This window comes from Panthera leo, chromosome B4 (assembly GCF_018350215.1).
Source record: "Panthera leo isolate Ple1 chromosome B4, P.leo_Ple1_pat1.1, whole genome shotgun sequence".
Lineage (NCBI taxonomy): Eukaryota > Metazoa > Chordata > Mammalia > Carnivora > Felidae > Panthera > Panthera leo.
In genome coordinates, this window is record NC_056685.1 from 124,565,031 (window position 1) to 124,577,132 (window position 12,102).

At 42.3% G+C, this 12,102-nt stretch overlaps 1 protein-coding gene across 1 annotated transcript in view; it reads left to right on the top strand.

Moving 5' to 3' along the window:
* The window catches only part of CB4H12orf75 (chromosome B4 C12orf75 homolog), a 76,515-nt gene that overhangs the window by 13,903 nt on the left and 50,510 nt on the right, over positions 1 to 12,102 (top strand). The window lies entirely within an intron of this gene.

A 12,102-nucleotide genomic window follows, 5' to 3' on the forward strand; every position in this document is an offset into this window, starting at 1 on the left:
CAGAGAATTATTCATTATAAAATTGTTGATGATTGCAAAAGACTGAGAACACCCAACCTGAAAGCCTACTAATAGGAATCTGGTTAAATTGATATTCCATGCAGTGGTATCCTACAGTTTTTTTTTAAAGGATGAATATGGGGTGCCTGGGTGACTCAGTTGGTTAAGTATCTGACTTCTTATTTCATTTCAGGTCATGACCTTCGGTTTGTGAGTTTAAGCCCCATATCGGACTCCACACTACCAATGATGGGGAGCCTGGGTGGCTCAGTCGGTTGAGCGTCTGACTTCGGCTCAGGTCATGATCTCGCGGTCCGTGAGTTCGAGCCCCGCGTTGGGCTCTGTGCTGACAGCTCGGAGCCTGGAGCCTGCTTCGGATTCTGTGTCTCCCTCTCTCTTTGCCCCTCCCCCACTCGCACTCCGTCTGTCTCTCTCAAAAATATATAAACGTTAAAAAAATTTAAAAAATAGTTGTTACCTCTGGCCTATAGGATTGGGAAGGGGAAGAATCTAATTTTCGACTTGCGTACATTTCCAAATTGTCTTTTTTTTTTTTTTTTTGCAAAAAATTTAGTACTCTGATACTGATGAGGTAAAATGTGGTTTAAAAAGTAAAGGGCACATAACTTCATAAAGACAGAAAGTAGAATGGTAGTTGCTAGGGGCCAGGAGGGGGAAGTGGGGAATCATTTAATGGGTATAGAGTTTTGCAAGATGATGTTTTGAACATGGGTCGGACAGCACTGTGAATATATTTAACACTATTGAACTGTACACTTAATAATGGTGAAGATGGTAAATTGTATGTTATGTGTATTTTATTGCACTTTAAAAAAAAAGGGAAAGGGAAAGGGATTTTTTTTGGCATTTCAGGAGGCAGAACTTAATTTACTGCTGGAATGTAGCCAAGATCCAGATAAAAAGTTTTCTAAGTGTTTAATAAGCATGTATGGGCAGTCCCTGGAAATCATGATCATCTGAAAATTTTAAGCCTTATATTTCTCAATGAGGGCAAAAGGGAGCCAGTGAAAATATCTCTGGTCATTTTTCATAAAAACGCTGTTGGATATTGATCATAGTTTTAGGCTAGAGAAGGCAAAAAAATCTAGAATTTGTTCCTTAACATTACTCTCCATCAAAATCCTGAAATCGTTAAGTCAAAGAAGCTCTGATGTGCAACCCTCCATATAAGTTTATTGTTATGAACAGCCTACTAACTAGATTTCTGAGCAAAGATTATATTACCAGGCATCAAGAAGGATAAAGGTAATTTCGTCATGATAAAGAGGCCAATTAATCAAGAGGACATAATAATCTTAGATGTTTTTAAGGGTCATGTGTCTATCCCTGATATTCTAATTGGGAGCCACCGGCAAAGCCACCTGAGGAGTGGAGGAGTTAAGAAGTTTAGAAGAGGGAGGAGTTCTTGCAAGGCTGGAGAGGCCAGTAGAAAACACAATAGATACTCATTACAGAGATGCTTGGTTTGCCTCCAAGGATATATACAGAGACACGGTACAGAATCTTTGATGTTAGAATGCTCTGGAATGTCCAAGGGCTACCTTAAGCAAATCTATACAACATCCCTTCCTTTCTGCTCTCAAGCGTGCTTATTTTTGGACACGTGCAAGACAAGAAGCTGTCAATGACACCTCTGACATTGACATTTTTATTGATTTAATTTTTCAGGGACAAGCCAAATCATTTTATGATAGAAGTGTGGCTGGTTAATGATATAATACGTCTGAGAAAGCTAACAGGGTTTTAAAAATCCATGGTTGTTCGTTTATTTGACAGTACACAATACGCTTTCCACTACTCAAGGACAGTGACCTTTTGTCAAGTATAGCTCTTTGATACCTGATTACTTCCCAGCTCCAGTCCTCTAAACCTATGATTTCTAGGTTTGGTTTGCAAAGACACACTGAAGGCAATACGTGAGTGTGGAGTGACCCACAGTGTGAAAAATGTCATTGAGTTCTATGTCTATACTTTTTGGACAATGATTGCACAATGTATCTCCACATGAATTTCTCTGCCTTTAACATGGCTTCACATACATGATCTCTTCGTAACTTGATTCAAAAGGTTTTCTCCCACATCAGGTTTGAGGAGGCATTGCACCCCCATTGCCGGGGACCTGGTGAAGGGAGCACCAGTCTCTTCACGCGGGCTGATTATAGTCTCCTTGGAGCGGGTTCCTTGTCAGTACACAAACAGGGTACTTAAGGAAATCATCTGCATCACCGTTGTGGAATTCTAGTTCACAGGAATGATTTGGAATCGGTTTCATATTTATTTGAGGACTTAATGGGTCTCTTGGGAAAAATTAAAAGGAGCTATTTAGAACTGAGGGTTGGACTTGGAAACATTTTCTTTCTTCTACAAATACTTTCTCACTCTCTCTCTCTCTCTCTCTCTTTTTTTTTTTTTTATAAATAACCCCCCTTCTTCCAAAATAGACAAGTTTTCCTTGGGGAAAAAATGTCAGGAAACATTGATTTGCAGAAGAAAACATTCTATTTAGAAAAAACATTGTCTAGAATATTGGTCAAGCCAATTTCTATCCTCTCTAAATGATGATAAATTTTTGGCAAACCTCTTTTCTACCGCTTGGTCACCTGCTGTCTTTGCATTGTTACATAGCTGTTTCAGGCTTGTATATCTTTTATTCCCCACCTCTAGGGGAGAAGGTGGATTTTCTTCTCTTTGAATATTCTTCAGCACTTAGTATATCATCCGGCAGATAATACATATGCAACAAGCATTTGCCACATGAATGAGTAAATGGATGAATTAATGACTGCTAAAAGAGTGACAGTAGTGAGTTTATCTACCAATACTTTTAATGCACTGTGAATTAAATTATAATTTGCTTTATAATAAAGAAATCTGTAAGGAGGCATCTCATATTTAGGCACATTTATATCTTGATATATATATATATATATCTTTATATATATATTTATATATATATATATATTTATATATATATTTATATATATTTATATATATTTATATATATATATAAATATATATATCTTTATATTTCAAGTGTTTATTTATTTTTGAGAGAGAGAGAGAGCAGGGGTGGGGCAGAGAGAGAATGAGACAAAGAATCCCAAGCAGGCTCCGTGCTGTCAGCACAGAGCTTGTAATGGGACTGGAACTCAAAAGCTGTGAGATCATGACCTGAGCCGAAACCAAGAGTCGGGTGCTTAACTGACTGAGCCACCCAGGCACCCCTACATCTTGAAAATACTAATGACAGAAAGAGGCAAGACAAACTTCTTGGATTAGGGGAGAGTTGGCCTCCCAAGTTCAAAATGTGAAAATGTGAGGAGTCTTTGGGAACAAAGAGACTTTGGGAAAAAAGAAAAGAGAGATTTTAGAGAAATGGGTGACCAGATGGCATGACACAGGGGACCACATTGGCCTGCTAACCTGTGCATTTTAGCTCTACAGATAATAGAAAACTCCAGGGGCTTAACTGACTGAGTCAATAGATACTCATTACAGAGATGCTTGGTTTGCCTCCAAGGATATATACAGAGACACGGTACAGAATCTTTGATGTTAGAATGCTCTGGAATGTCCAAGGGCTACCTTAAACAAATCTATACAACATCCCTTCCTTTCTGCTCTCAAGGGTGTTTATTTTCGGCACATGTGCAAGACAAGAAGCTGTCAATGACATCTCTGACATTGACATTTTTATTGATTTAATTTTTCAGGGACAAGCCAAATCATTTTATGATAGAAGTATGACCTGGTGGAGGAAGAGCCAGTCTCTAGGGGGCTCAGTCCGTTAAGCGTCTGACTTCGGCTCAGGTCATGATCTCACGGTTCGTGAGTTCGAGCCCCGCATCGGGCTCTGTGCTGACAGCTCAGAGCCTGGAGCCTGCTTCGGATTCTGTGTCTCCCTCTCTCTCTGCCCCTCCCCAGGTCATGCCCCCCGCCTCTGTTTTTCTCTCTCTCTCTCAAAAATAAATAAACATTAAAAAAATAATAGAAAACTTCATTCGGTAGCTTAAACACAGATGTTTATTTGTCTCGTGTGTGGGGGGGTCAGTGCAGGACTGGTGTGGTGGCTCAGTAACACCATCAGGGTCCCAGTGTTTTCCATCATTCCATTCTCCTTCCATATAAGCCTTTATCCTCCTACATCTCATCTTGGGTTGTAACATGATTGCTGCATCATCGGGCCTCACCTCCAAATTCTAAACCAGAAAAGGAATGGGTAGGTGGTGGGCAGTGAAGAACAAAGGGGCAGGGGCATTTGCCTTTTTACTGAGGAAGGGATGTGTTCCCTGGGGACTTTTGCCTGTACCTCATTGGACAGAACTGTGTCATATGACCATCCTGGCTCCAGAGTAAACTGAGAACTTGCATATTTTCAGTTGCCTTGAACAAAACTGAGCTTCTCCTAGTAAGGACAAGGGTGAGGGTGGAAGTCGAGGAAGCAACTTCCATCTGCCAAAGCATGATTAGATGATTAGAGCAACCTGGTTGGAGAAGCTGATAACTGGAATGTATCCAAGTGACCAGAAGAGACCAGGCCGGAAGAGAGGTACCAGTTCAGGGAGACTTCCATGACTGAGAGGCCCACTGAGAATTACCGATCAGCCCTTTGGGGCAATGCTGTGGTCTTGCCTGGTCTGGCCCAGAAAATAACACTTAGAGACACCCAAAGCAAAGGACCTTGATGCTTCGGTTTCCAGGAAAGCCCATAAAGAATGTTCTTGCATGGGGTTGGTTGACAGAGAATATTTCTTCTCAATTGTAAATAGCTCTGTGTTTTTGTTTTACAGGTGGGTGGAGGGAGGGTGGGGAATATATACATTTGTTGCATGAGTAAATGAGTCAGACCTTTAGTATAAGCATGTGCCCCTTTGATGGACAGGACATTGTGTTGAACATAAGCACCTTGGTCACTAACTCCCTTTAAATAGCTATAAAGGTTTTAGTTCTGTATTGATTCAGTTGCTGTAAAAGCTTGGTTTTATTTTTTGTAGGACTTAATGGCTAAGAATTAGAACTAGCAAAGGGCTGCTCTGTTGAAGTATTGTAAAAAGTAATTATAAATAAACATGTGAGCCTTTAAAACTTAAAAAAATAATGTCCTTTCATTAAATAATGACAGAAACAGCTGGATAAGTAGGAAGCAACATGGAGAGTTTCCATAAAGGCCTGATCCCCGTGTTAATTTATAGTACCACAAAAATTTAGAGGTAGAAAAGACCTCAGAGATGATTATAATGTAATCCTTCATTCAATAGGGAGAAACTGAAGGCCGATTAAGACAATGTGACTTGCCCCAAATAACCAAGGTAGCACCAGACTTCAGCCTATAAAATCTAAGTACTTTTAATTCTCAGTTCAAAACTGTGTTCTCTCCATTGTTTTTCACATAAGGAACAGCAAAATCATGTGGGGGACTGGCTAAAATTCAAATTCCTGGGTCCAGTACCCAACTTATTGAATCCACATTTCAGATATGGGTGCTAGGGATCTGAATGTTGACCTGGCTGAAAGCCATCTATCTGTGTCTTCCTAAATTCCTACCTGCAGGAATTTCTGTCTTGAGATTTGTTTTATGTGTCTGTTAAGTTGCTTTGATCTCTAAAGGGCTAATGGCAGGGCGGGCATTGGGCCAAGGGTCTGGCGTGGATGGAGGAAGATGAAAAAGAGCAAAAGTGTATAAAAGCTAGAAAGCTGTCACCTAAAGAGTAGAAGATTCTTGCTCTTTGGCTCGTGGCAGTGGGATATTACTATTGAAGAATGCTAAAGAACATTACATCTGGGGCTGACTCAGCCTACCTATATCAAAATGATTACAATTCTTTAAAAAAAATTTTTTTTTAACATTCGTTCATTTTTGAGAGATGGAGAGAGACAGAGCATGAGTGGGGGAGGGGCAGAGCGAGAGAGGGAGACACAGAATCCGAAACAGGCTCCAGGCTCTGAGCTGCCAGCACAGGGCCTGACGCGGGGCTCAAACTCACAAACTGTGAGATCATGACCTGAGCCGAAGTCGGACGCTTAACTGACTGAGCCACCCAGACACCCCAAAATGATTACAATTCTTAACAATAGCACTCCATATGTTGGCCACTGACCACCCAACTTTTCAGGAAGGAACCAAAGCAATAAAAATTTTAGCTTGCCTCATGGATCTTTTCACTAAATGAGACAAAGTATTCTGTGCATCAGACATATAAGATAGTGGGTAGGAATTTAGCTTCTCAGTTGGCCACCTTTGTAAAAGTAGTTGTAAGACTTATTTCTTCCTGAGCTATAATGTTCCCACTTCAATTTCAATGTGGGCTATTTATTCCCCCGCATTATTTATTCTCTTTTTTTACTTTCTCTGCAGCTAAATGCTAGCAGGTGTCAGCGTTGCTTGGAGGTCTGGCACTCACAGGATAATTGGAAGAACCTGCATCTTGAAGGAAACCCGGTTCCTTTAATTGAGAAATTAAACTAATAGACTTTTATCTCATTTGCTTGGTGCGATGGTCCCTGAAATTGTTGATGATCAGAATGCCCTGGAAAGCTTTTAATGTACTGTCACTGTTGATTAATTAATTTCAGTTGTAAAGGCTGTTCCATGCTATCAGTTAAAATAATTCAGAAAAGTGCCAAAGGGTAAAAGTGGAAGGTAAACCCCTTCTCCTCCATTTTGCGCTTCCTAGAATAACCCCACCGTCAACATATTTTTCCGTATTGTCTTCCAAATACTTTTGTACATAGTATCATCATGGGCATGTTTATATCTTTTTTTCACAGATTTGATCATTTCCGCATCTACTGTTCTGTACCATGCTTTTCCAAGCCCTTGCCTCTTGGACACTTTTGTACCTAGTCCGTTTGGTTACACTTCAGTCTTTCAAATGGACACGTGTTCTGTTAAAACAATTGATTCATTCATTCCCTGGGTCTGTGTTTTTAAAAGAAGCTCTTCTACTATTCTGGAGGTAAGCTAGTCCATGAACTAGCATTCAGAAACCACTGTCTTAGCTCATGTGGCAAAACATGTTTTAAGAAATACCATTCCCATGTTCGGCTGAAACTTTTCTTCATTGGGATTAGAAACTGTGTTTTCCTTCCCACTGCCTGATAAGAATAAGAAATAAACAATTGCCTACAAAGATTTTTTATTTATTTATTTATTTTTTTAACGTTTATTTACTTTTGAGACAGAGAGAGACAGAGCATGAACAGGGGAGGGGCAGAGAGAGAGGGAGACACAGAATCCGAAACAGGCTCCAGGCTCTGAGCTGTCAGCACAGAGCCCGACGCGGGGCTCGAACCCACGGACTGTGAGATCATGACCCGAGCTGAAGTCGGACGCTTAACCGACCAAGCCACCCAGGCGTCCTGATTTTTTTTTTTTTTTATAAAGGTGATAAAATTCTATACACACAAGGCAAGGAAGTTTCCTTGGCAACTAGTGGCAAGTATGGAAGATAATAGGTGGCATTTATCATAAGAATAAGGAAACATTTGTAATGGGAGAGTGTCAGAAAGAAGTGAGCTAAACACAGTACTTACAGGTCTATGCATAGAGTCTTGGAACAAACACCTGATGTTCATAGATAAATAGATGAATCACGGCAAAGCTGTTCAAATTAAACAGCCCCTTCCCTTTTAAGCCAGAAGTCTTTAACTTCTGTCAAAATCATCTTTACCTTGAAATTGAGTCCTGGTGAACTGTCTTGACCATTTTTTTCTTGCCCAAAGATAAGACTGCAGTTTTGAAAAAATGCTATCCAAAGCCATGGTGGAGGTTTCGGACAGTCTTCTAGAAACAATTACAAGTCAGCAAACCTGCCAAGGAGCTTCTTTAGGGCTTTTCAACATTAGCAGCTTGTCACCTCCAGCAGTGAACTGTTTTTCTGTAGGATGAATCTTGGCCTGTCAGATTAAGACTTGCCAACAACACTAATTAAAGTAATATAAGTTAGAGTCTATTTTATCCCTTGGGAAATATTACAAATGGTGTGGGGGAGGGGACTTGAGATTATGGTCCATTCAATTCTTTAGCTTGGAAGAATGGACCTGTCCCTCCAACCTGAACATCTCCCAGCTTGTGACAAGTATCAGAAACGATGGGCGCCCCAGGCATGAAGACTAAGCTTTATTTTAACTACATGTTTTCCGAATGAGAAACATAATCAAACAAAACTCATAAGATCTTTTAGGCATTTTTTTTTTTTGCCATGCATATATAGGAACAACTGGAATAGAAGCCGAACACTTTTTTTTTAGTTTATTTATTTACTTTGAGAGAGAGAGTGAGAGAGAGCAGAGGAGGGGCAGAGAGAGGGAGAGACAGAATCTGAAGCAGGCTCTGTGCTGCCAGTGCAAAACCCGGGGTGGGGCTCGAACTCACAAACCGTGATATCATGACCTGAACTAGAGATCATGACCAGGTGCCCCCGAATGCTTTCAAAGAACATTCTCAGAGATTCCAATTTGGGTTTTATCAGCCATGGGACTATCCCATTTGGGAAATTACCACCTTCAGAAATCAAGCTGCATTTGAATGCATATTCTAACTTTGATCTAACTTTGCTACCTTTGGAAGAACTGCATTTTTAGTTTGCACTTCTAAGTTAATTTCTGAAGGAGCATTTATTAATTAATATATTTATTAGTCACTATGTCAGTTACATTCCTGTGGTTACAGTTACCAAGTCAGGTTAACCTAAGAAAAATGGGATATGTTGAAAGAAAATGGCATGGTTCTACAGAATCAAGGGAGGAGTTTGTCCTATGAATAGATAAATAATGGCAAAGTAATTAAAATTACACTCGATCTTAGCCAAAAGGCCGAGAAGCGATTCAAAGTAATTAAAATTAAATAAAAAAATTTTGTAAGCTAAAAGTATTCCCTTCTATCAAAATCATCTTTACTTCAAACTTGGGTCCTCGTGAATTGCTTTAACTGTTTTAGTTAACAGCGGGCCTTAGGAAAACAATAACCGTGGAAGCTTTGGAGATTCCATGAACAGGCTGCTTTGGGCATTGCCATCGGGGTGACGGCTCCAACTGCTTTCTACCCTGGTGTCACTCAGCTCACGAGCAGAGTCCCGGGAGAGAGCTGGATTGGTCCAGCTTGGACCACAGTCCACCTGTCATCCAATCCTTGTGCTTGATGAGTTCTCCTGGCTCATAATCCCATCAGGACCCCATGAAATAGGAAACAAAGGGTTACCCAAAGGAGAGTCAGGTGCTTGTGATGAGAAGAAGGGGAAGAAATGCTACACAAACGAAAACCACCCCTGTCACTCAGTGTACCACTTGGGCTGAGTTCAGTGGCATGTAGCAACACCTGACAGTATCATGACCCGTAGACTAGGACCGCGACAGGTGTTACATGTCTCACCACCTTCCAACTCCAGAGGTCGGTGGACCCAGAAGATCCTCAACAAATACTCATGACAAGTAGGCAGGGAGACTGTGGAAAGATAGGAAGCAGGCCATGAAGTGGGGAAGTGAGAAGAGCTAGAAGGAGCAGTGGGGAGAGAATCAAAAAGTAGAATTTATTTCTATAAATGGGAGAGATCTTCCTACTCTTAGAGCCAGAGAAGAGGTAAGAACTGATATTCCTTGTGAGGGACTTGAAAGTGGTAAAAATGAGAAGTCCTGGGGCACCTGGGTGGTTCAGCCGGTTACATGTCTGACTTCAGCTCAGGTCGTGATCTCAGAGTCCGTGGGTTCAAGCCCTGTGTTGGCCTCTGTGTGGACAGCTCAGAGCCTGGACCCTGCTTCGGATTCTATGTCTCTCTCTCTGCCCCTCCCCTACTCATGCTCTGTCTCTCAAAAATGAATAAACGTTAAAAAAATGCTGGGTGGGGTGCCTGGGTGGCTTGGTCGGTTAAGCATCTGACTTCGGCTCAGGTCATGATCTTGCAGTCCGTGAGTTCGAGCCCCACGTTGGGCTCTGTGCTGACAGCTCAGAGCCTGGAGCCTGTTTCGGATTCTGTGTCTCCCTCTCTCTCTGCCCCTCCCCCGTTCATGCTCTGTCTCTCTCTGTCTCAAAAATAAATAAATGTTTAAAAAAAATTAAAAAAAAAAATGAGGGGTACCTGGGTGGGCTCAGTCGGTTAAATGCCAGACTTTGGCTCAGGTCATGATCTCATAGTCCATGAGTTCGAGCCCCGCATTGGACTCTGTGCTGACAATGCCCATTTCAATTTTTCAGGAGCGTGGCCACATTATGGGATGGCCCCAGCTGCCCACCCCTGGTGATGTGGTGAATGAGAGAGAAAAAAAAGGTTGCTGGTTTTAGGTGCCCTTATTCTGCTTTTGCTGCCATAGGTGTTCTTTTGTTAGGTGTTGTTCATTCCCAGTGACGTTGGTGAAGCACTTCTCAGCACCATGTTGTATGTGACCTGGGGGCCAGCTCCCTGCTTCTAACTGGAGAGTCTGAATCGATCTCATCTATGTCCCTGGCAAGCTGTGGAGGGTAAGAATTTCTGTGCCCATGGGTGGAAATTGCTTCCAGTTTATTGTGCAGGGAAACCTAGGCCATGATTTCTAACATCTGGTGGGAGCTCACTGGATGTCAAGAGGAGGTCAGATATCAGGACTGTGTGCGTCATGGGCACGTGGGACTCCCAAGGTGTAATTTATTCCATTTCTTTTTTTCTGATTGGCTGTACATTTCAAAAGCAAGTGCTCAGGAAGCTAAGGAGAGAGAAGGTCAGGAAATGGTGCTTGATTTCCCTGCACAAAACTGCTGTCAACAATCCATGAGCTGGTAGATTGACTCCTTCCCCAGCAAACATTGCTTATACTAACTTCGTGACTCAGTGAGTGTTTGCTTAGCAACCATCAGAGAAATAATAGCTCAAGTTTATCAAGAGCGTATCACGTGTTTGGCTAAGCTCTGGGAACCTAAAGTCCAATAAAACCTTGACCTTGCGGAATTTGTGTGTTAGTGGGGGCACAGGGGGAGAGAGAGAAACGAGATGTAATGATACAATGTGGTAAAGAGTGTGCCTAAGGTGTAGATGGTGGAGGAATTATTTCTTCCCAGGAAGACAGGAGAAAACTTGCCGAGGAGGTGACATTCGATGGTGCTTGAAGGTGGAGTGTGAAGGTGCAGGGTGGGGGACGGAGGAGAGGGAGGAAGGATGTCACACAGAGGCACCTGTGTGAACCAAGGTGAGAAGCCCAAATGGAATGCGCAGAACATAGTGCTCACGAAGAAGAGTGGCTGTCGATGGGTTTACAAAGCAGGTAGGGCCAGATGATAAAAAAAGGCTTTGTTTTGGGGCACCTGGGTGGCTCAGTCAGTTAAGCATCCAATTCTCGATGTCAGCTCAGGTCATGAATGATCTCATGGTTGTGAGATCAAGCCCCAGGTCGGGCTCTATGCTGGCCATGAAGCTTGCTTAAGATTCTCTCTCTCCAACTCTCTCTGCCCCTCCCCTGCTCTCTCTCTCTCTCTCTCTCAAAAAAAATGCCTTTGTTTGAATGCCTACTAGCCTTTGTTTCCTTGGCAGTGAGAGGTCCAGATGGGATGTAAAAGAGAGAGTGATAAGATGAGGTACGTCGGGCCAGAAAGCACCCCCTGGCAGCAAGCGTGGGGTGTGGCTGCTTCCTCTCCTGGAACGCCTGTTGACTTCTCCATCTGGCTGGCACTGTACATATTTAATAGATTCAGCTCGAGTGTCCTCTTCTGTAAGGAGCCCTCCCTGATCTGCCTGCTCTGGGATGCCATGGAATCCTATATAAACATGTAGCATAGCACCCAAGACACTGTTATCGCACACTTGTTTCCCTGCCTGCGTGAGTGCTGCTGGGAGCTGGCCTCCGGTCTCTGCTTCTCTGTGTGGTCAGTGCCCGGCACAGTTGGTCGCTAGAAATGTCTATTGTCAAATGAAGGAGAATGAGCACCCCTGCCTTTATGTCTTCTGAAGCAGTAATAATAAGCACTATTGATTGAATATTTACTCCTTGTGAGGCGGTTTGTGATCTCATTCAGTTCCCATACAATTATTCAGTGACAGCGACAGTGACGTTTCTGCTACCACTACTGAAAGCTCCTATGGCCCTTGCCATGTGCCAAATACTGATGTGATTTACATA